Here is a 26,180-nt window from a genome sequence, read left to right as displayed (position 1 = left end):
CGTCGCCAACGTCGCTAGGGAGGTTCCAACAAAGGAGCCAAGCTCACCTCCCTAGCTAAACGCCAAGGACCGCTGCCGGAGCAGCCAGCTGGGATACCAGTAGACAGACCAGGCCGTTGTTGTCCCGGCCGTACGGAGAAACCCGCCCGCCAGTCCGCCAGCAGTTACAACCGAAGCAGCGTAGTATGCAGTGAAGGGAATCGGTGGAATAAAAATTGGTAAATTTAATTTGTTTGTTTACTTTTTTTGTTGTTACGAAAATCCGAAATTCTGTAGAGGTACCTAGGCCGCCCTGAAAAGGTTCGCCGGGCAAACCAGAACCCGAGTAGTGGGCAAACCCCTACTTACAAAGGTAAACCATTACTTGATAAGGATTTAAATGGTCACCTGAGTGTAATACAGGAACTCAAACTAAACCCTGTCTTGACCACAGTTCAAGAAAAAATGGAGGCTAAACCGAACTTCGATATCTCATATGAGATCCACATAGTGGATCGTCAGCTATGGGATTTAGGGGGTCCCATACTACCTCAAGGTACAACATCATTCTATACGGATGTTTCTAAAATGGGTGAGCTGACTGGCTTGGGAGTCAGCGGACCAAGAATTAAAGAAGCGATATCAATGGAAAAGTCGCCTACAGTTTTCCAGACAAAGGTATACGCAATATACACCTGCTCGGAGGTTTGTAGGAAACGAAACTACAGACATGCAAAAATCGCAATCTTCTCGGACAGCCAAGCAGCACTGTTGGCATTAAGGTCGTCGAACCCGGTCGCAGTGGCAAAGTTTCTCCTTAACAAAAAAAAAGATTCTGGGAGAAGCCTATCCGAGATTGTAAGAGAATTCCATCTGGAATTCTGGGTTTTTGGGAAAATTTCATCCGAGCATCCGGTATTCTAGAGGAATTCGATCCGGGATTCTAGGGGAATGCCATCCGAGATTTTGGGAGAATCCCATCCGGGATTCTGCACGAATTTCATCCGGGGATACTACAAGAATTCTATCCTCTGGATACTGTAAAAAATGTAGAACCCCAGTTCTGGGAGAATCCAATTCAAGATTCTGGGAGAATCCTATCTGAGATTGTAGGAGAATCCTATCCGGAATTCCGGGATTCTGGAAGAACATTATCCGAGTTTTTGGGAGAATCCCATCCGGGCTTCTGGGAGAATTTCATCCGGGATATTGTAAAAGTCCTATTCAGGGCTTTGGAAGAAGTTTATTTGGGATTCTGAGAGAAATGCATCAGAGATTCTGGGTAAATTCCATCCGGGATTCTGAGAAAATTTCATCCGAGACTCTGGGAGAATTCTATCCGGAATTTGGGAGGATCCTATCCGGAATTCTGCAAGAATTTTATCCGGGGATGCTGCGAAAATTTCAAGCGAAATTCTGGAAGCGCCCAGTCCATGATTTTACGAGAATCTCATCCGGATTTTCGGATAATCTTATCCGGAATTCGGGAGAATTCAGCTCAGGATTTTGAGAGCATATCATCCGGAATTTTGGATGAATTCTCCCTGGGTTCTGAGAGAATCCAATTTGGGATTTTGTAAGAGATTGTAAGAGAATCCCATATGGAATTCCTGGATTTTTGGAAAATGTCATACGAGCTTCTAGGAGAATCCCATCCGGTATTCTGGAGGAATGGAAAATATCCGGGATTCTAGAAGAATACCATCCGGGATTTTGGGAGAATTCCATCTGGGATTCTGCAAGAACAGCATCCGGGGATGCTGCGTTCTGGATTCTGTAAGAATTGCATCTGGGGTTCTGGGAGAATCCAATTCAGGATTCTGGGAGAATCCTATCTGAGATTGTAGAAGAATCCCATCCGCAATTCAGGGATTCTGGGAGAACATTATCCGAGTTTTTGGAAGAATCCCATCCGGGCTTCTGGGAGAATTTCATCCGGGATATTGCAAAAGTCCTATTCAGGGCTTTGGAAGAATTTTATCTGGGATTCTGAGAGAAATGCAGCAGGGATTCTGGGTGAATTCATCCTATCCGGAATTTGGGAGGATCCTATCCGGGATTCTGGAAGAATTTCATCCGGGGATGCTGCGAGAATTTCATACGAAATTCTGGAAGCATCCAGTCCATGATTTTACGAGAATCTCATCCGGATTTTCGGAAAATCTTATCCGGAATTTTGGGAGAATATAGTTCAGGATTTTGAGAGCAAATCATCCAGAATTTTGGAAGAATTCCATCTTGGATTCTGAGAGAATCCAATGAGGGATTTTGTAAGAGACTGTAGGAGAATCCAATCTGGAATTCCGGAATTTTGGGAAAATTTCATCCGAGATTCTAAGAGAATCCCATCCGGTATTCTGGAGCAATGGAGAATATCCGGGATTCTAGAAGAATACCATCCGGGATTTTGGGAGAATTCCGTCTGAGATTCTGCAAGAATTTCATCCGGGGATACTGCGAGAATTTTATTCGGGTTTCTGTAAGAATTGCATCTGGAGTTCTGGGAGAATCCAATTCAAGATTCTGGGAGAATCCTATATGAGATTGTAGGAGAATCCCATCCGCAATTCCGGGATTCTGGGTGAACATTATCCGAGTTTTTGGGAGAATCCCATCCGGGCTTCTGGGTGAATTTCATCCGGGATATTGTAAAAGTCCTATTCAGGGCTTTGGAAGAATTTTATCTGGGATTCTGAGAGAAATGCAGCAGGGATTCTGGGTGAATTCATCCTATCCGGAATTTGGGAGGATCCTATCCGGGATTCTGGAAGAATTTCATCCGGGGATGCTACGAGAATTTCATACAAAGTTCTGGAAGCATCCAGTCCATGATTTTACGAGAATCTCATCCGGATTTTCGGAAAATCTTATCCGGAATTTTGGGAGAATATAGTTCAGGATTTTGAGAGCAAGTCATCCGGAACTTTGGAAGAATTCCATCTTGGATTCTGAGAGAATGAGGGATTTTGTAAGAGACTGTAGGAGAATCCCATCCGGAATTCCGGAATTTTGGGAAAATTTCATCCGAGATTCTAGGAGAATCCCATCCGGTATTCTGAAGGAATGGAGAATATCCGGGATTCTAGGAGAATACCATCCGGGATTATGGGAGAATCCCATCCGGGGATACTGCGAGAATTTTATCCTGGATTCTTTAAGAATTGCATCTGGGGTTCTAGGAGAATCCAATTCAGGATTCTGCGAGAATCCTATATAAGATTGTAGGAGAATCCCATCCGGAATTCCGGGATTCTGGGCGAACATTATCCGAGTTTTTAAAAGAATCCCATCCGGGATTCTGGGAGAATTTCATCCGGGATTCTGAGAAAATTTCATCCGAGACTCTGAGAAAATCCTATCCGGAATTTGGGAGGATCCTATCCGGGATTCTGAAAGATTTTCATCCGGGGACGCTACGAGAATTTCATGCGAAGTTCTGGAAGCATCCAGTCCATGATTTTACGAGAATCCTCATTCGGATTTTCGGAGAATCTTATACGAAATTTCGGGAGAATCCAATTCATTCCGGGATTCTGGGAAAATAAGTAAACAAACGATATAGATGGTGAGTCTTTATCCAGACGGATTCAGCATCGTTAATACCCATTGAACCAATCATGGACCACGTCTGAAAAGATGATGCTTTGGCAGCAGACTGCGAAAGGCTTGTTTGACCGAACGGTCATTTTTGATTCAAAATTCCAAAATATGGAAACGTTGTTTATATGTATATTTTTGCATGATGAAATTGCAAAGAAAACTGAAGTACATAAAAAAATAATTTTGATCGAACTTCAACTCAGTTGTCAGAAAATTCCACTTGAAAAAAAAACACAACTCAGTCTTTAGTTCCCCACAGATGTCATCGGTTTGCTCAGCAATAGCCTTGATAGCTGTGTCCCGAAAACGAGCAAATTTCATCAGTTTGACACATTAACTGCACATCCAAAATAAATTTCGGTTTTCCGAAAGAATTCTCAGAACGGCTTGTTGAATACATTGAAGGTGCTTTTGACAAAGTATCCTTCGAGTCCATTTTGGAGGCAGGACGAGATAATGCAGTATCGTTTAATCATTTTATATCATAAAGTGGATACACGCAATGCTTAGTAACCGAAATCTGTGCTTATCGTTAACACAAGTAGAGATTAGGGACCTGAGTGTCTGAGGATTTCCTCAAGGTGGAGTGCTGTCACCACGTTTGTGGAATCTCCGAGAAGTGTGACAAACGAGTTAATAAATTGTGATTCCTGATGTTTGGGAGTATTTTTGTACATAACATGAAACATCTTTCGGCTAGAAAAATGGGAGTACGTCGTTGGGAATAGGTTCGTTTGGCATAAGTTCATTTGGCATAAGTGCATTTGGCATAATGTTCATGTGGCATAATAGCAGGTGACACATGCTTTCGTTTGGCATAATGGTCATTTGGCATAATGGAAATAATGGAAATAATTGAAGAAAATCAAGGACAAATCATGGAATAAATTTTCGGACATTTTCGCAAATTTTAGATAAGCTTTGGGACAAACTTTGGAATAATTTTAGGTCTAATTTAAAGACAAAGTTTAGAACAAATTTTAGGGTAATTTTTGACGCAGAATCTAGAACGACATTATTAAAAATGAGAGTAAATATGATGAGATATAATTTAAAATGAGACTTTGATCAGATTTTAGGGTATATTTATAACAGATTTTAGAACAAAGTCTAGGTCAAATTTCAGGACATATTCTAGAACAAAATGAAGAATAAATTATTAAATATGACATTTAAGAAATCTTTTAAGAATTATTTGCAGAACAACTTGGAGGACAAATTTTAGAATAAATTTTATACATATTTTGAACAAATTCTTGAACGTAAGTCAAATGGGTCAACTTTCAGGATATATTTTAGAAAAAAAAATATGAAATTTTAAAACAAATTTAAGAAATATTTTAGGAAAACAAATTTAAGAAATATTTGTAGAACAACTTTGAAGACGAATTTTAGAACTAATTTTTGAACGCAGGGCTTAGGCAACGTGACAAAATTTAGGACTTAATTTTTTATGAGCTTTAAGAAGAAAATGACCTAATTTTGAAACAAATTCTATAATGAATTTCCGAATGGATTTTAGAACAAATTTTAAGACGAACGTTTGAATAAGTTTTAGAACCAATGATTGCAAAATTTATGAACAAATTTTAAAACAAATTCAAGAATAAATTTTAGAACAAATTTTACGGCAAGTCATAGACTAAATTTATGACAATCTTCAAAACAAGTTTTTGGCTAAATAGGCAAATATTAGGAATTTTTTAATCACCTTAAACACAAACTTAATAGCTAATTTCAGAACATATTTTAGGACAAATTGTTTAATCAATTCTAGAACAAATTTTAGCACAATTTTTTAGACGAATTTCAACATAAATTTAGAACAAATTTTCAATCGAGTTTTGAACCAAATAATTGAAGAAAATCAAGGACAAATCATGGAATAAATTTTCGGACAAAATTTAGATGAGCTTTGGGACAAATTTTGGAATGATTTTAGGTCTAATTTAAAGACAATGTTTAGATCAAATTTTAGGGTAATTTTTGACGCAAAGTCTAGAACGAGATTAAGGTCTATTTGCAGGACAAATTTTTAAATGAGATTTAGACCTAATTTTAGAACCAAATATTTAAAAGAAATTTTAGGAACTTTCAGGAACTTATTTTAGAATATTATTCAAAATGATCAGATTTTAGGGTATATTTATAACAGATTTTAGAACAAAGTTTAGATCAAATTTCAGGACATAATTTAGAACAAAGTTGAGAATAAATTAATAAATTACGACGTTTAAGAAATATTTTAAGAATTTTTAGCAGAACAACTTGGAGGACAAATTTTAGAACGATTTTTAATACAAATTTTGAACAAACTCTTAAAGGCAAGGATTGGGAACATCCTTTACCGAATTTCAGATCATAATTTAACACGAGTTTTACCACAAAATTTTAGTCAAATTATTAGACAAATTTCACTATAAATTTCAGAATGAATTTTAGAACAAATTTTCCTGCATAAATTTTAAAAACAAATTTCGGAATTAGTTTTAAGAACAAAATTTTGCGACAAATTTCAGAATTTTAAAACCCGTGAGATTAAAGCCTTTAAGTCAATAAATACATAAATAGAATTTTAAAACAAGATTTAAACTGAATTTAAAAAAAACGAATTTTCGGAAGCTTTTGCAAACTTATTTTAGAACAAATTTTAAACCAAAACGTAGACCAAATTTTAAGCAATATATAGGGAAAATTTTGGAACAAGTTTAGGGCCAAATTACAGCACATCTTTTAGTACAAATTTGAGAATAGATTAATAAATTAAGACAAATTTTATAAATGTTAACGATTAGGGAACAATTTTTAACACAAATTTTGAACGCAAAGCTCAGGCAACATGTTAGAAAAAAATTTTGGAACTAATAGTAGGTCATTATGTGGAACGAATTTTCCAACCAAATAATGATCAAATTTGAAGATCAATTTTCAATAAATTTCAGGTTGTTAGGACAAATTTAATGACAAATTTAACGATGAAATTTGAATAAATTTTAGTACAAATATTAGCAAATTCTTTAGCACAAATTTTACAACAAATTGAAGAATAAATTTTAAGTAGGAGTTTTTCCACAAATTTTGGTCGAATTAGTACAAATTTTAGAACAAAATTTAGGAATTTTTTCAAGATAAATTCAAAACAACTACAAATTTGCTTTAAATTAAATTGTAAATTGAATTTGTTCTAAACATTGTTCTAATATTTGTGTTTTAATTCATTCCGGAATAAATCTTATTTTTTTAACAAATTTTAGTACATGCTTTGGAATGAGCTTGAACCAAAGTCTTATAAAGCAGATAATTTTGTTTTTTTTACTCTAGCAAGCAGGCACTTCTGTCGACCTACCATAAATAATGGAGCTTCGTTTTTCCACCCTTTCATTTTGTAAGAAATTGCGGTAAGCACTAACCTAATTTTGTTTCGTTTCGTTGGATTTTTTTTATTTGTTTCTACTCCACCATTCACCTAACTCCTGTTCGTGTCAAAAGCAACGCTTCATTTAGAAATTACTTGATGGAAAGAAAAAAAGTTTTCCCTGTTATCTTGGCGTCGTGCGATGAACGGTACAGCGGGGGGGGGGGACTTCTTTGAGCGGTAAGAAACTGCACAGGCTCGGTTTGAATTCGCGTGCAAAAAAGAAGCAGCTCAAGGAAAAGTTAACATTTGAATCCATTTGCTTGTCGTTGGACCAAAACCTTACTCCTTGAAAAAAAAGTAACGAAATTTTTTACGAGCACAGATTGAAACGAAATGAAACTGTGAAAAGGTACTCCAGCATGTCGGATGGTGAATAAGAGATTAATCTCGAGTTCATGATTTGGTTGCGTTTTTCCGTGGGTTGCTAAAACTTAAAAAAACGGGACAATCGCGTATCTCATGGCTGGTTTAAAATTCTGTTTCATTTATAATGTTGTTTTTGTTGAATTTTGTTTTGGTTTAGGTTTAGGGTGCTTTTGATAGTACTTACATCTAACCGAAAGTGATTTAGGGGCACAATTTACTTTGAATGAAGTCAAAGTAGATTTTAAAAACAAACTGGAGGTAAATAAGCCAACATTAAACTCGAGATATCCCCTTCAAATGATTCTTAGTGAACATCAATCAATAAAAGTGTTGATAATGACTAATATTGAGCTGCGCATTTTGCACAAAATTTATGCAAAGAGTTAAGGGATAAATGTTACAACGACCTAATTATTAACAGAAGAGAAGGTAAACAAAGAGAGTCACTCATTGTAGATATGTCGTTTTGAATAAAAGGTCTAGAATTGTGTACGGTCTCGAATTCTTTAAAGAGCTCTTGAAGCTGAGTGTACAGGTCAGCTATACAAACAGTGAATCACCCTGTAAGCTGACACTCATCGTGAGCGCTGTTGAGAGAGTTTGCTTCAAGTAAATAGTAGGCTTGGCAATTAATTACTGACTGGCGTAAAGGTAAGATGCATAATGACACCGATCTGGGTGCTTCCATTTCGGTTGTCATTCGGCTATTTACAAGTTTGTGTAGTGATTTTGCCTTACAATTTAGAAGCTCTCTATTTATTTTGACAGACTCCACCGATTCGTAGCGTTCAGCGTCCAATGACGGGACGAGTAAAACGATTCTACCAAAGCTAAGATGATCTAGTAAATCCGAAGAATCCTGCCTCACCGCTACTAAATCAAAAAGAATCAAACGGAGGACACTTTCCTACTAAACGTCCCCAGCTCGGGCACTCCTTTGCTTTGATTTATCATATCCCACTTCAATTCCCGAAACGGCGAATCTCACCACCACTAAAAATTCTGCCCTAATAAACTGTGAAATCTTCTCATAAATACAAAGTTTCGTGTTTAATGATGTTATAAATTCCGATGTGTCTGTGTACGTACTGCTGCTTCGTCCCTAGTCCAAAATCGTGGTGAATCAGGTTGAACTTCATAATGTCGTACATACGGTTTGATGCTGGTTACTAGCTGGGTGATGGTGAGGAGGACCAGGGAAAATTGATAGCCCTTTTCCTCAAGTGTGGATGCGGAAAATGCGCGAGAAAAAATTACATCCCAAGAGGACCAAGCCACGACAGTCCTTTTCGGGTTTTCGTTACACACGTTCGGTTCGGCAACGGTGCGGATTTTCATGACCGTAAGTCAAACGAGATTCGAGCCACCTCCGTGGCCGGGTAACGAGCAGAGAACAGGCTAAAAGAAGGCCCCTAAGAAATCCTTATTTCAGATACGATAGACGCTGGCGACGTATGAATCTCATAGCGAAATGCGATATTAACTGTCATATAAATTGTGAGTTATGAGCTGCCCCCACGGTCACATCCATGAACGCGAGAGCAGGTTGTCTGATGAATCCAGAGCGGAAGGATATCGAATGTGCGTGCAAATCCGGTAGGATAGAAGGTCGATTTAGTGAAACTTTGTGAATTTAGCATTCCTCGAAGAGGACAAACCTCTTGGTATACTGTTTTTATGAGTTGTTTGAGAAACGATCTCGTCCAAGTCACTTGGAGATTCAACCATTGGAAAGGAGCCTTAAAAGGTAATAGACAAGTCCTTTTCAAAAAAAAATTGGCATTACGATATTTAATAGGACATTTAAAAGATCAAAAATGATGTATTTATGATCATGCGTAATACTGTCAGAGCAGAGGGATACATCTAACATCTCTTTCCTGACACTGAACGTGCAAATATTAAGCGACTCACGCTGCTGAACCTTCCGTAACTCGCGCTAGTGCACGCCGCTCTCAAATTCCAGCGAAATCGTTTTCGGCCACCAGTGGCTGCTCGTTTAGTGAGCCATTTGCGCGACCATCGGAGGGTTAAATATTGCCGATTATAAGCAGCAACAAATTTTTACTACAAACCTTTTGAAATCATCCATTAGAGACTCTTGTTTTTGGTCGCCATTTCATCAATTCGTGAGGAATTCCGTTGGAGTAGAGAGTAATGTAAAACCTTTACTCTTTACTCTCAGACCAAATAAATCGTTGGCTATTTTTTATTGTTTGTATATTCAGATCAAAACCCCTTCAAGTTTGCAAACCTTGATACCCTCTGGTATAAATGGCTAGGGATGAAAAGGCCTTCTAATATAGATATGAGCAAAACAATGTAATATTTCGATAGAAATGCTATTCCATTACAATAAACAACATGTATTTTATTCGCATAAGCAAGATTCTTTTCAATGTCATCCTAATATTATTTGTCTTTTTTTTTAAATTCAATTCGCTTGCTTGATAAGTCACGTTTGCGTTAGCTTAAAGGTGCCAATTTATTTGTGTCAATCAATTGCATATTCTCTCATATACACTCACAATCTCTCTCATTCAGAACATACAAACGCTCGGGGCCTTCGCGTTAAGACAAACCTGGTCACAAATGCGAACATGCAATTGCAATCATCCACACATATGTACACCCGCGATCTTGCCAACATTGCAACACCCCGGTAATAAGGAGAACTTTTGAGCATCTATAAATTTACAAATGGCGTCTCAAGCATTAAGCGGAGGTTCTCATTCAAATGACCAACGAACAAGTAAATGTACATACAAGGAAACAGTTTAAAGATTCAAAAAGTTTATAATTTTCTTCTTCATTTACAAATTTTTTCAGGAGGAAAAACAAAACAAAATGGCGCTCGTGGTGGCGTTCTGTCCAGGTGCGCGTGGAAGTCCAAAAGTGCGTACAGTCTGCTGCTTCAGCATCGACCTGAAACACTAGGGTTCTAAAGTAAACTAAATTTATCGAAGGAATGACCTAACAACGGGTAAAAAACTCCAAATTTGACGTATTGGTGCGTTCTCAAACTTAGAGGTTAATTTTTTAGCCAATTTTTCCACTTTAAGGCTTTACTAAAAATTTTGAATGCAAAGAATTTGTAGATTTTATAGGTCGTTCTTCCAATGAAAAAGGTTTTCTTTCGAGAGGTCTTTGAATTGAACCGATTTCACTTTTGAAAAATAATGTTTTGAGAACACTTGCAGACCGAGTAAAGGCACTATAGGCTAGGCTTATAAGCCAGGGCAAGGTGTAAATACCTCTGTCCCATTCCAAACTGAAACGGTCGGTACGGTTGTCCTCGTTTCTTTCTTCTTTAAAATTCAAAACAATTTGTTGATTAAATTATTCTTTAAATGAATAATTTTAATATTTGCGACATATGAAAATATGCTTCAATATGAATATTGACAAGAAAAACACCACAGAATAAGTGCAGTGTTTTCCAGGATGCTTTTCAATACTGGCTGTGTAAGGGTTAGAATGGAATAGAATAGAATAGAATAGAATAGAATAGAATAGAATAGAATAGAATAGAATAGAATAGAATAGAATAGAATAGAATAGAATAGAACAGAATAGAATAGAATAGAATAGAATAGAATAGAATAGAATAGAATAGAATAGAATAGAATAGAATAGAATAGAATAGAATAGAATAGAATAGAATAGAATAGAATAGAATAGAATAGAATAGAATAGAATAGAATAGAATAGAATAGAATAGAATAGAATAGAATAGAATAGAATAGAATAGAATAGAATAGAATAGAATAGAATAGAATAGAATAGAATAGAATAGAATAGAATAGAATAGAATAGAATAGAATAGAATAGAATAGAATAGAATAGAATAGAATAGAATAGAATAGAATAGAATAGAATAGAATAGAATAGAATAGAATAGAATAGAATAGAATAGAATAGAATAGAATAGAATAGAATAGAATAGAATAGAATAGAATAGAATAGAATAGAATAGAATAGAATAGAATAGAATAGAATAGAATAGAATAGAATAGAATAGAATAGAATAGAATAGAATAGAATAGAATAGAATAGAATAGAATAGAATAGAATAGAATAGAATAGAATAGAATAGAATAGAATAGAATAGAATAGAATAGAATAGAATAGAATAGAATAGAATAGAATAGAATAGAATAGAATAGAATAGAATAGAATAGAATAGAATAGAATAGAATAGAATAGAATAGAATAGAATAGAATAGAATAGAATAGAATAGAATAGAATAGAATAGAATAGAATAGAATAGAATAGAATAGAATAGAATAGAATAGAATAGAATAGAATAGAATAGAATAGAATAGAATAGAATAGAATAGAATAGAATAGAATAGAATAGAATAGAATAGAATAGAATAGAATAGAATAGAATAGAATAGAATAGAATAGAATAGAATAGAATAGAATAGAATAGAATAGAATAGAATAGAATAGAATAGAATAGAATAGAATAGAATAGAATAGAATAGAATAGAATAGAATAGAATAGAATAGAATAGAATAGAATAGAATAGAATAGAATAGAATAGAATAGAATAGAATAGAATAGAATAGAATAGAATAGAATAGAATAGAATAGAATAGAATAGAATAGAATAGAATAGAATAGAATAGAATAGAATAGAATAGAATAGAATAGAATAGAATAGAATAGAATAGAATAGAATAGAATAGAATAGAATAGAATAGAATAGAATAGAATAGAATAGAATAGAATAGAATAGAATAGAATAGAATAGAATAGAATAGAATAGAATAGAATAGAATAGAATAGAATAGAATAGAATAGAATAGAATAGAATAGAATAGAATAGAATAGAATAGAATAGAATAGAATAGAATAGAATAGAATAGAATAGAATAGAATAGAATAGAATAGAATAGAATAGAATAGAATAGAATAGAATAGAATAGAATAGAATAGAATAGAATAGAATAGAATAGAATAGAATAGAATAGAATAGAATAGAATAGAATAGAATAGAATAGAATAGAATAGAATAGAATAGAATAGAATAGAATAGAATAGAATAGAATAGAATAGAATAGAATAGAATAGAATAGAATAGAATAGAATAGAATAGAATAGAATAGAATAGAATAGAATAGAATAGAATAGAATAGAATAGAATAGAATAGAATAGAATAGAATAGAATAGAATAGAATAGAATAGAATAGAATAGAATAGAATAGAATAGAATAGAATAGAATAGAATAGAATAGAATAGAATAGAATAGAATAGAATAGAATAGAATAGAATAGAATAGAATAGAATAGAATAGAATAGAATAGAATAGAATAGAATAGAATAGAATAGAATAGAATAGAATAGAATAGAATAGAATAGAATAGAATAGAATAGAATAGAATAGAATAGAATAGAATAGAATAGAATAGAATAGAATAGAATAGAATAGAATAGAATAGAATAGAATAGAATAGAATAGAATAGAATAGAATAGAATAGAATAGAATAGAATAGAATAGAATAGAATAGAATAGAATAGAATAGAATAGAATAGAATAGAATAGAATAGAATAGAATAGAATAGAATAGAATAGAATAGAATAGAATAGAATAGAATAGAATAGAATAGAATAGAATAGAATAGAATAGAATAGAATAGAATAGAATAGAATAGAATAGAATAGAATAGAATAGAATAGAATAGAATAGAATAGAATAGAATAGAATAGAATAGAATAGAATAGAATAGAATAGAATAGAATAGAATAGAATAGAATAGAATAGAATAGAATAGAATAGAATAGAATAGAATAGAATAGAATAGAATAGAATAGAATAGAATAGAATAGAATAGAATAGAATAGAATAGAATAGAATAGAATAGAATAGAATAGAATAGAATAGAATAGAATAGAATAGAATAGAATAGAATAGAATAGAATAGAATAGAATAGAATAGAATAGAATAGAATAGAATAGAATAGAATAGAATAGAATAGAATAGAATAGAATAGAATAGAATAGAATAGAATAGAATAGAATAGAATAGAATAGAATAGAATAGAATAGAATAGAATAGAATAGAATAGAATAGAATAGAATAGAATAGAATAGAATAGAATAGAATAGAATAGAATAGAATAGAATAGAATAGAATAGAATAGAATAGAATAGAATAGAATAGAATAGAATAGAATAGAATAGAATAGAATAGAATAGAATAGAATAGAATAGAATAGAATAGAATAGAATAGAATAGAATAGAATAGAATAGAATAGAATAGAATAGAATAATGTTTTGAAAACACTTGCGATGAATTATTCATAGTAGAATGTCAATATTTTGTAAGAATTGCATGGTATTGTGGGTTTTCGATATTGCTGATTACATCGATCCAATATGGCGGAACCCGTCTAAAGAAGTGATATTTCACCCAAAATCGAGAAAAAAGGTTTTGTTATAGATAAACCCGAATTTGAGTTGATATAAATCAAAATTCAAAAAAATGGGGATTCCAATATGGCAGACTAAAATGTGACTTTGACAATTTTGACCAAAGTTTTTCGTTTATCATAGTTTTATTGCGGTGGTGCCCTCTACTGATCAAACCGTGAAATACATTCTCGAGACCTGTTCACATGTACAGTGCAACGCGAAGCATGCTGGGAACGTGCATAATGGCATAAAAATGCTTCTACCTGGGACGCGCGTCTCGAAAAAAAAACATTTAACACAATTTAGTATAGATACTTACACCTTTCAAAAATGCAAACAAAAAATCAAATTTTTGAATATTTTAAATGAGAACCTTCCCTTAACCCATCGCTTGCGCGATCATGAATCTGTTATGCCCGAAGTCTCTACCCTCGGTTTTTGCAGCCTAGTTTCATGCCTTCAGTTGGCTCAATTAGGAAAATTGACGCTCTTATCCACTATACAACATGGTTCCATGGCGATATGACGGGAAACTGAACTGAAAATTAAGCATCAGAGTCACTGTCCGCACTCTCATTCGTGAACACACGTGAATATGGCGAATGGCCACGCGATCGAACACTTTAACATACAAACGCTCGAATCCTTCGCGATGATACTCGTGATCGTAAAGTCTCTACACCCGCACATATCTGAACCGTACAATGAATGCAGTGATGACCCGATTTTATCAGCCGCGGATTTTATCTACCCCCGATTTAATCAGCTTTTTGACCCGATTTTATCAACTTTATATGAAAATTTATAGTTGGTTGTTTGATGGGCTCTAGCAGACGAAACAAGTTGAATTCGAGTAAATCTTTTCTTGAGCATATTTTTCTTATCTTAGAGATCGGAAATTATGCAAAAATAATTTTTATTTTACTTTTTAAATTTTGCACTGTCAGACCCCCTCCAGGGAAGTTTAAGCTAAATAATCAGAAAAGGTTGCGAGGCTATATGTAGGGACCAAAGAAGAATATTTGAAAAGCTTCGCTTTCCTAAAAAAAGAAACAAAAATATATGTCCCAATTTTATCAATGTCCCCGTTTTATCAGTCTAAAAAATATCACATTCAGAACCACGTCCCGTTGCAGTTGACCTTAAGCAGTGATTTGGTGGGTGACACTTCCCGTCTCGTCTGCAATTGTAGTGAGTGATTCTGTCGGGGACCCTAGCTCTACAGCTCCAGTAGGAAAACTCGCGAAAAAAAAACATGTTAACTTAATTTTTTAGTGAAAATCGAGTTTTTGGCTTCCGAAATCGAGGAAAAAAAGCTTCCCTCTTTACTTGGGAAATATTGTGTGGAAGAATTGAGCAAAATTTTATTACAGTTGATCTATTAGATTTTAGGGATAATTTAAAATTTAGCCAAAATTGATAGAAAATCACATTTTGTTTATGAAGAAACTCCATCATCGATTCCATTTTGAATCTTGTTTTGACGTTTGTTTTATTGGTGTTAGTGAGTGACATTGCTCCTACTAGACAAAGTTTTCGGTGCCAAATCTCTGCCCCACTTGTAGTTTTTTATTGCAATCCGAATCAGTGGAACATGGTGTCGGTGTTTTTGACAACACTTCTTCCAGAAAGTTCCATTTCAGTGCAAAAAGTACACCGGTCCCGGTGTCGAAAAATCTAACGACAAATTTCTTCGTTTTGAATGGAAATCCGCAGCTATTGAGTAGTCTGTATTGATGAGACTATTCCCTTCTTTTTAGTACCATACACATCAATCCCATATTGTCTAGTGGTTAGGATATCCGGCTCTCACCCGGAAGGCCCGGGTTCGATTCCCGGTATGGGAACTTTTTTTGGTTTATAGATTTCATTGTAAAATTTATTGTAAAAGCGGCACGACGGCTTTTGCGCTTCACCGGTTCTTGCTTTTGATGATCTGTCACTGAAACAGACAACGTCAATACCGGGTCAGTGTGCTAAACCAAGGATTGCTTTGTCGAACGAGTGACGGTAACGTTGAAGTTTTTCAAATTGGGCCTCACGTTGTGTCAGTGACGGATCATGCTGTTTGATTTTTAAAAGGGACCGTTAATGAAATATGTAAACGTTTAGAAAGTGATTGGAAAAAATATAACATCTTGTGAAATAAAACTAATAATTAGTTACGTACATATAAAGGATAGTGATAAAAAAATTGTGCCATGCAATGACATTGAGAAGAGGGAACTGTATTTAGCGTCCTGAACAACATTTTTAGGGCACTTCACTATGTTATTGTAGTTATTGTAATTTATTATTATAGTTATTCTCGAGTCATTTGGTAATAATTTCTTTCGTATAAAATTAAACAACCGTTTTACCTTCCCACCAGCAAAACATTCGAGTTCGGTAGACGAGGCCAATTTAAAATTTTATTCTTTTTCCGGCACCGGTAACGACCGGACTTGGGCCCAGTTATCCCACTATTATTTTCATAGCGGAAAAATTCCGGCAAGGAAGGCGTCCATTCGAATATGGTACAGTGTAACACGTGAAAGTAATTTTGCTTGCTCCCGCCGAGGCACGCTTTTGCCTTCCGAAAGATTCCGATACCAGGTTTGCACGGTACCCGTGCAAAGGCAACAAACCATCAGAACCCAGTCCCTTACAAACGCAAATGCGCGCGCGGTCTGTTTCGGATATGATTTATTCGATATTTAGGGTTAAGGTTAATGTGGTTTTTTATTTTCTTCGCGAATTGGGAAAATTAATTGTTTCGTGGCCAGTCGATGGCTTACTTTTGTAGCGGAGGTTCCCGGAAACCGCTCCGTCCGTCCGTGGGAAGGGGAAAGAACCACGGCGATTTAAATCGCCGCGAGTGTGGTTAATTACTTTTCCGGGGCCGAAGGAAAATCATTCCAACCGTGGAAAATCGGTGAAATAATCTGAGCCTGAGTTTTGAAGTAGGTAACTAACTTGAATCTAATTGCCTATTGAAGGTGTAATTTGAATTTGAATTGTAACCGAACGGAACAGCTGACAAAGTTTTTAACCCTTATCAAAACACGACCATAATTTATCACATCACATCACACATAAGTACTGAAGAGTTCGTTTCGTTCATATTTTCATCACGGCTTATTTCCGTCACCCCGAGAGCAACAGCAATCCGTCTTCATTGAGCGAACATCGGTCCGGCTTAGCTGCGAGCTGGTCCGTGGTGGGAAATTAATTACCGATACTCGCGAAAAAATCCCTCACGTCTTAAATTACCTACCGCGGGACGCGACACCACACCGGCTTAATGATGGGTGATAAATCTCCACCTTAAATTGCCGACTTCGCTGGGTTATCTAACCGTGAGCAATTTTGGCGTTTCTTTATTTACTTGTTTTTTTTTTATTTTTCTATCGTCTCCCAAGTGCCCAATCCTGTCGGCAGTTTTATAGTGGTGATCACATTCCTGCCATAAGAACAACGACGACGACTACTATGATGATGATGATGACAACGACGACGACGACGCCGTCCACCCGTAAAGGTAAGGTGGAATGTCACGAAATTAAGTCAAGATTTATATTTACAAACAATTAGAAAAGCACGTACGACATTCCCAGACCGAAATGGTGGTTTGATTCGGAGGAAACCGCAAAATTACCTTCTTTTCTGGGTGGATGCTTCACAGGAAGATCGGATTTCGGTTTATTAGTGAAATTTGTTTTTCGCAAAATTTGAATCAACAAAACAATCTACCTTCTGTGCCATAAGTTATTCCTATTTATAAGAGCGATGACAGCGGCTACCTAGGTAGGATTATTGGAATACATAAATTTTAGAATATTTTTCTAAAAAGCTGCTACCGAGTAAATGATAAAAATACCGAGCACGTCTTGGTGGGAAAATGAAACAGATAAACTTTTTATTGTTTGTTTGATTCATTTTTATATTGCCCGATTATCCTTATTGTCAAACTGTATAGATGAGTACCAAAACTGGTAATTTTCGCTTCCTAGATTTCACGGAATCGTATAACTTATTATAGAAAGTCACTCAAGCTTCAAAACTAGTAGTCCCACATGGCAGCTACACCGCGGCAGTTGATGTTAAGTATTGTCGTATCCATTCATCTATTCGTAAAGTGGGTCATTTATTAGAGATGAAAATCGTGCTTAGGCTTCTGGTTTTCTCTATTCAGTTCCAGTTTTAGTTCACAATATGGATTCTAATCGCATTGTCCAGTATCATGGCGATAAATATCGCTGCGTAAAAAGATGGTGACAAAGTAGTCACAGTAAAAACCCGTGTCATTTGAGAGGCTTGGAGAAAATTCTTGCCCCGTATTCTCACTGGTACTTTTGTGATGAGAAAGTTACATACCCGTATCAGTGACTCAACATTTTCATAAAATGGTCAATAACGACGCCGGCCACGCCCATTGTTGTTCTACTGGGGAAGAAAAGGAATGTTAGTTCGACACTCGCTATTGATAGAGACCGAGACTACCTGTGCATCTCCACGAGCATCACGGGAAAGGAATTGTGTTAGTAGGAGAAGGAAAAGATCAGGAGATGTCTTGGTAGATAATACAATCTTTGCAATAAGCGCGAAATTCGAGCATGTTCAATTTCCGTAAATTTTTATCAACCGACTTGAACTTCGGACAGCCGGCCTGGAGTGTTACTTCTTATTTATACTTCAACGACCGTTTCCACCTTTTCAGTTCGGATTTTAAGTATTAGTTTTTAATGTTCGTTTAGCTTGAGCTTCTGCTTTAATCGAAGGGTCGTGAATAAAATGAAGCTATAACAGGAAACTATCAAATTTATTCATGAAAAGCCAATAAAAAACTTGAGCGGCCAAACATAAGTAAAAATAAAATACACTAGTAGATCACGCGCGAGGCGTTTGTTCCCCTTCCCTGTCAGCATACGAGCACAGATTGCACCGGATCATCACCAATACCGCTTCCGCTCGAAACCTCGAAACTGAGTTAGGATCCAACCCCAACCGCTGTTAAAATGTAGCGGTTAATGCCAAAACCCGACCCAGCCCCGGGCTCAAACAAAAACGGCATAAGGCAGGTCGTACCCCGATTGGCGTCGCGGGGAGCTAAGGGATAAGAGTTCTGTATCAGAGGTGAATGGCGGCATAGTGAGGCCTCAAGTTGCACAATAAAACAGCTTTCCAACCAGTTCATCCCGTTCCAGTACTGCAAACAAACGGCATGGAACGGAAAGCTCCGTCAATAAAATATGAAGTTTTCAACACCAACTGCTGCCAGTACCGTTTTTACACATGGCACACTGGGTTTAAGTCACGGTGTTCAGAAAGTTACGAGAATGGTCTGAAAACTTCTATTTTCACTTAAAAATGAGTGCGTAATGTAGGATACACAATCAGAGTGAAGTAGAATACACTTTAGGATGCTAATTCGAATGCAGATTTTAATGTTTTTGATCCAACTTTTTTTTAATTATGTTAGCTCTGAAGGTCTGATAACTTCAAGAAGTCCGCGACTTTGCAGGTAAAATGATGAGTTTGATGACTCAAGTGAGAAAACTGAGCTGGTCGATTCAACTTTTTTCTTCGACATATCCATGAAGCCGGTTTGCAGTTCGACAGACGGTAGCTGCGCTATGCCAGCTTTTTTGTAACTTCGGCTCAGAGTCTTCTAGCTTGGTTAGGCGAATTGAATGTATTTAACTGTTGAAGATACAACATCCCTAAGCCATTTTCCACTCTTCAAAAATATGAAACATCTGTGTTTCTCCAAAAAGGCAACTAAAGTTTTTTCAAACATTCCGCAACACAACTAAATTGACTGACAGTGTCAGTTGTCACGGAAATTTCACTTTTCAGCTCACATGTGCAAATCGTGTGCCAAACCAAGTATTTTTTCGGGAACATATTTAAAAGAATATTTTGGCGACATTCGTCAATTTCCATACAATTATCTTACATTTGAACAAAAGTTTCCTAAATTTTATTTGCGAAATGATGAAAATTGGCAAGTGTCGGTGAATTTCCGGAGGCACCTCCAAAAATGCGGTGTGCATCATAACTCAAAATGTACTGGACCAATCGTTTTGTAATTTTGCATAGTTTTTCTTCACATTATTCCCCCGACAACCACGCGAGTTTTTTTTGCAAAATTAATAATATTGTTATTAAAACAATAACTTATCAACCGACCGTTTTTTAGCGAAAATCGGATGTGACTGCAAAGTGTTACGAAAAATTTAAAAATCGTAAAAACCTCCAATAGTTATCTGGGGAATCGTGTGGACAAATACAGTGCAAAGTTCAAAATCAGTTAGGATGTACACTAGGGTGACAAGAAAAAAGTGACCCCTATCGGCCCACCCCTCAGACGATTCATAGTCCCACCAGAACCACTTGTTCCAAATTTGAAGCAGATCAGACAAGTCTAGTAACCGGATCAACGTGCCTGAAATTTCTATGGGATTTTTCGACGATTTGCATGGAGAAAACCCACTAGCTCGCATTTTCGCCGCTAGGTGGCACAGTATGCATCATATTATCACTGTAAATAAAAAAAGATAATTGAATTGTCTACAACTCTGCTGAAGACTCCTAGTCAATCCGACTTTGTTAAAAGAAGTTATTAAACTTTAAGCGAAGTAATGTCTGCGTCAGTTTTGCATGGGGCCGAGCAGTGCATGGTTGTGTATCAGCACTCGATTCAGTAATAGGTACGAGCAGCAGAGCACCTAAAACATATTATAGAGCCACAAATCGTGTTCGTGATCTGACCCACTTCAATGTTCCAGATCATATTATCATATTTCTACGAGTAAAAATCATAAACATGGGTCATATCACATTTAGAATAAAATATCACGATAAAGTGCATATCAATTTCGAAAATCGTGAGTAGGATCGTGAATTCATGACACTAAATTATACTACTTGATTGAAATATTAAAAATCGTGACAAAGATCTTGAAATCGTCACGATTTTTAATATTAAAAGGCACGGGATTTCTCACAGAAGTATATTAGATATTTTTCTATGACAACATACTAAATCATTCAAACGTGTTTTTGTGTTGTAGGTAAATATTTCACCCGATCATTTCGCACAGTTTCTCTTTAGAGTGTGTTGTTCACATTCACTTAGTTGTGCAGTTCTCGGCGAGAATTCGGTCGACAAGGAAGAAAATCAGCCAACCGTGCGTGGAAGTATTTTGTTCGCCTACATGCAAAGTCCTGGGCTCGTTGCATCGCGCCTTGGGAAAATTGATGAAAATGTACCATTTTGCCGTCTCAAAGGTCCTTCATAGGTTTCAGCAACGGATAACAGGCCAGGAGCATGACGAAAACCGGGAACAACGCGTAAAAAGGTGGCGATTACTAGATACCGTTTTATGAAATTCCCAGTTTTTCAAACAGAATCGCAAGAGAACAACAACAAAAAACGAACTCATACTGGATTATAAAAATGGACTTTTATATGGGGAAATTTCCTTCAAAGCATCGTATCTCGGAAACGAATCAAATAATATTGAGGTTTTAATTATGTTTTATGCCAAAATGTCTGGAGAGCAGGATGACATTAGAATTTTCAAATCACTACCTTTTGGAGGGTTAAACAGATAGTTCCGTTTGATTTTTTTTCTACTGGCAAATTCCTTAATTATTCCAAGATTCGCATTAGAGGCACAGTTTATAGAGAACAGTACGCAAAGAGTGAAGTCAAAAAAGTTTACCTATTGAGCACAATTAAAATCCATCTCTGATGCCTCGGTAGCAAAGGTACACTGAGAATCAAAAATATGCATAGTTAGCATACTTTCTATTCCCGTCTCTTTTCTTCTGCTGTAATTTTTATGCATTTTCATGCATAAACTTCTAGTAAGCATTCAATGAGTGGATAGAACGAATATGTCCCATGCATAAAATTTACAGCAGAAGAAACGAGAGGCAGATAGAAAAGTATGCTATCGATGCATAAATAAAATTCTGCGTGTACTTTTGCTCGATACACGCAAAAATAAAACAACCCAAAGAATAAGTTCTTTTAACTTACTTTTTAATTGTGCGTCGCCTTCGCACTTATTAGTGTTGTCAAAAATAAAACGAGAGATTCGACTCAGTCGAGGTCTTCCGTGAAGTAAGGTACTTTTGAGTTGTTTAGGTAAATTCAATTTAAAGTTTAGCATTAAGATTTCTGGCAGTTCATTTACAACCACAGATGCAAGGTGAAACCAAAGGAGTTTGGTTTGTTTGCCTCACGAAATACCTAACCTCAACCGGTTTTAGCAGAGCATTTTTTTTAGTTTTCCTCACGAAATAATTCGGCACCGTTTCTTTTTTAACGGGAGTAGAAAGGTCAATATTCAATTCAAGGTTGAGTATAAAAACCTATCAATGAGTTGTGATTTTTGCCGTGGTTAACTGGAACCTTCAACACGGTTTACCTAATTTTACCTTCCTGCACGATACCCCGTGATTGAGTCAAAAGAACTCTACTTTAGGTAGTTTTTCGTTTGCGTGTAGGTAGATTTATTTTGACTTCACTCTCTGGGCACTCTTTGTGTACCTTTATTAGGCAATCCATGAGACGTTTCTGATCAGCTGATTATTTCTTGTTTACTTTTTCTGGCGTTACTGAGAGGGGTGCGACGTCCGATAATATCGTTGATCAGATCCAACGTCAAACGAATCGGACTACCGAAAGATGTTTGTCGGACGAGTTTTTCTGTTCGCAGGAGTAGACTTGTTGACAGAACCCACCGCTGAATTGACAAACAAACTTGTAATGGATTGCCTAATTCTACAGACACTTTATATAATAGACTTGCGGAGAGAAAAACAGTAAAACTGGCATCACGGAAGCTCCCATAAGCTTTGCATGGGCTTCCTCTTGTACTTCCCGTCTCAAAACTCTCATGCTCGTTTGGCTGCACTTTTTGACACTTCGCTAGTAGGTGTATAAAGTGTCTGTACTTTATACTAACGCCTTTGATTTGATGGTGGTAGTTGTATGATGACCAGGGATGCCAGATTTCCAGAAATATCTGTATTTTACTTTACTTTCTCCTACAGACGTAATCAGACATCTACAGACTTTTAAAAAAGTAACAGTGTTTAACAAAATTATACTAGAATAATTTGATTCGAATACGAGTGATTCCTTCACAATAGTTTACTAATTTCAAGCCACTTTTAAAGTAATAACCTAGCGTAAATAGGATTTACACAACCCTCTACAGACTTTTACAGACATTTTAATTATTCTTCTACAGACATTTCACAAAAACATGTGGCATCGCTGATGATGACATTCTCTTTTGCCAGAGCTGCCAAATGCACAGATTTTTCTGTAATGTCACAGGATTATTTAAGAATTTTTGATCGCAGATTCTTTGTTATAGATCGCAGATTTTTGGCATTTTTATGAAGACTTCACAGATGTGCACAAACATTTCGATTTTCCACAGATTTTTTGGAAATTTTACATAGATTTTTACCGACTATTTTCATTTTAGGCATCATAGATGGTACAAAGATTGTTGTGACTGAAACACAGTTTTCAATTTGGCATCCCTGACACTACCACCGACTATAGCTCGGACGAACACGACATTCGAAGAGATGAACTAAATACCCTCTGGTATAGTCAGCTGCCGAGGCACAAATCCCCGACTACATACGGGGAACATGCCATTTAAGCCAATATATTCTGATTCCAGGTGCCGGTGCAACTTTTCCTTACTCGCACTGGTAAATAGCATGCGCAGGATACGATAGACAGAAGTTGAGATCGATCTTTATTTCGGCTCCGTTAAGCTCTCGCGTCGATTTAAATAAAACGACTTTTTCAACAATGTTCTCGAACAATTTTGTAGCAGGTGAATTTTGACGGCTTTTCGCTACGATGTGTTTTCCTGAGAGTACTGAGGCCAACATGAGCGAAATCTTTCTAGGGAAAATCTATTAGTTTTTTTTCTTCGAGAGTTATCCTACTGGAGCTGTACAGCTAGGGTCTCGAAAGGGCTCCCAGTCAGAATCATTCAATAAAATTGCAGACGAGACAGGAAATATCACCCGCTAAACACTGCTTAACTTACATGGGTGCGTTTCGACTTCGTCTCATCAGAAACCAACACTAACTTTTTGTCGGAATAGATTAGCGCCGGCTTTTCTCCTTAGAATGAATGTTATGCTATAATCACTGCTTAAAGTCAATGGCAGTGTGATTCTGATTGTGATATTGAGTGTACGATTCAGATGTGCGGGCGTAGGGATTTTACGATCGCGTGGGAATGAGCGTTGATTTGTGCACGATTGAGACCGCGTTAATTAGATTTTAGGTGCCACAGCGGTTGTTAACTCAGCGGCGTAGTTGTGCGTGGATGATCGCGATTGCTCTTTGTGTATCATCGTAAAGGGCTCGGGCGTTTGTAAGTTAACTTGTTCGATAGCCTGTGCGTTTGTATGTCGCGTGTGCTAGCGTGTATAAATTCGATTTTATAACCGTGTGTTGATTCACATATTCGCGTGTGTTCTTGGACGATCGCGTAAACCATGAATCTGAGATTTAAGTTTCAGTGTACGGTTCAAAGGCTAGAACAGAGTGAGATTCTCTATATCACTAGAGTTTCGCTCATGTCGCCATGGAACGTGTTGCCTAGTGGATATGAGCGACATTTTTTGATAGGTCCAACTGAAGCCATTAGTCCTAGGAGAGGGACTAGTTTAGCCTGGATCAAGACCAGTTCCCGGATAAAACCCATCCCCTTGTCCCTTTCCAAATGCGGGAATGAGCTTTGGTTTTTAATTCCAGACAAGTATCTATATCTAAACCCTCGGTTCAGATACGTTGATCCAAACCGTAGGTCTTGCTTTCCGTACATGACGAGTTCAACGGGAAAAGCTAATTTTTATGTTTAAAATATCCAACTGAAAATGCGTAATTTTCAAAAATGTTAATTTTCCTTTTACGACTGTGGGCGATAGTAACCCTAATAAACGTACATGTGATTTACGCAAATTTCTTTACAAAAGAAATTGGATATGATTTTTGTGTTCCAAGAATCCACTAAATATCTATATACAAGAAATATCAGCTAATAAATCTATTCTTAAACCTGCTACGAGCAGGTTGTGTTCGAACAATTCTGGATTTGAAAACTATTGTGCATCATCGCGCCCGGGAATTTTTCTGCATGAGAGATGCATCAAAAATTTTTTATACAAATTTGGGCCGTCAGATTTCGCACAACTTCACCTCTGAATCTTATGATACGTTGCTTGTGTATTTAAATGATTCAATCGGAATAATTGGTTCCTGTTCCGACCATAATGATCTGGAGCGTTTCAGTATGGTGTCGCAATGGGAACAGGTACGTCAAGTCATCTGGTACTACTCAATCATTAAATCTTCGCAAAATAAATTTTCATATTTTTTCGCAAAACAGACAGACTTCTTCATCCTTAACTCATGGGTGAGTCTGGAAGAATTGACCGTTAATCGTTAGCGATACGCTGTTGGAAACGCAGGTCGTTACTAGGGATAACTCCTAAAAGCCAACTCTACACTAATATAATCAGCGACAAGACAATCACCAATGTGCCATAAACGCATTGTCTGTTTGACATTTCGAGTGGATTAGTACCACTTAAAACACGAGAAATTCGTGAGGCCGTCGTCTTAATTAGTCTCTGACTGCACTGCCCTTCGAAAACAAAAAATCTAAGCAAGCCGTTTTGATGCACTGAAAACATCAAAATCAAGTGTAGTGTGCGTGTGGTTCCGGTTTGAATAATATGAATAAGCTCGTATATATTTGTATGTTTTGAATATTGTCTATATATTTAAACTCAGTTCTAAACGTGTTTCCAATCAGGCAACAAGTTAGTGTTTGATATTTTAAAATAAGAATAAAACAAAAAACTTTGCTAGTGTCAGTGTCCGGTCTACTTTGAAACTTATATGTAAGATTCTATGCCGCTCAACACTCTCTAATAAATAATTCAACGAGCTTGCGTTAATGCAAACTTAATTTTCAAGTATCGTGCGTCAACTGTGTGATGCAGGAGCAAACATATTTTAATCAAAAGTGTCATTACTTTAACTAATGGGAATGCCTAATATTTGTTGAGAGAGGTGTTCGTGTCATGTCAGCTGATCAATTCATCCATCATACTTCATAATGAGGTGAAGAAGAATAAAGCGTTTACCCCACACACACTCTACACTCATACCAAAATCTTCTTCCTCTTGGCGGCAGCTGTCCGCCTACCTTAGCTTTTCTCTTATCTATAAACAATTTTACCATATTTTTTTTAGTAAAATCCAAGTTCAAAAAAACTTCCCATACCGGGAATCGAACCCGGGCCTTCCGGGTGAGAGCCGGATATCCTAACCACTAGACAATATGGGA

General features: G+C 36.2%; 2 non-coding genes across 2 annotated transcripts; one reads left to right on the top strand and one right to left on the bottom strand.

Moving 5' to 3' along the window:
• Positions 1–15,566: 15,566 nt before the first annotated feature.
• On the top strand, positions 15,567–15,638 carry Trnae-cuc (transfer RNA glutamic acid (anticodon CUC)). Its single transcript has one exon. It is a non-coding gene; the product is annotated as a tRNA-Glu (tRNA).
• A 10,470-nt stretch (positions 15,639–26,108) lies between these two features.
• On the bottom strand, positions 26,109–26,180 carry Trnae-cuc (transfer RNA glutamic acid (anticodon CUC)). The gene has a single exon. It is a non-coding gene; the product is annotated as a tRNA-Glu (tRNA).

Source organism: Topomyia yanbarensis, chromosome 1 (genome assembly GCF_030247195.1).
Source record: "Topomyia yanbarensis strain Yona2022 chromosome 1, ASM3024719v1, whole genome shotgun sequence".
Classification (NCBI taxonomy): domain Eukaryota; kingdom Metazoa; phylum Arthropoda; class Insecta; order Diptera; family Culicidae; genus Topomyia; species Topomyia yanbarensis.
This window is presented reverse-complemented; position numbering and strand designations above follow the sequence as displayed.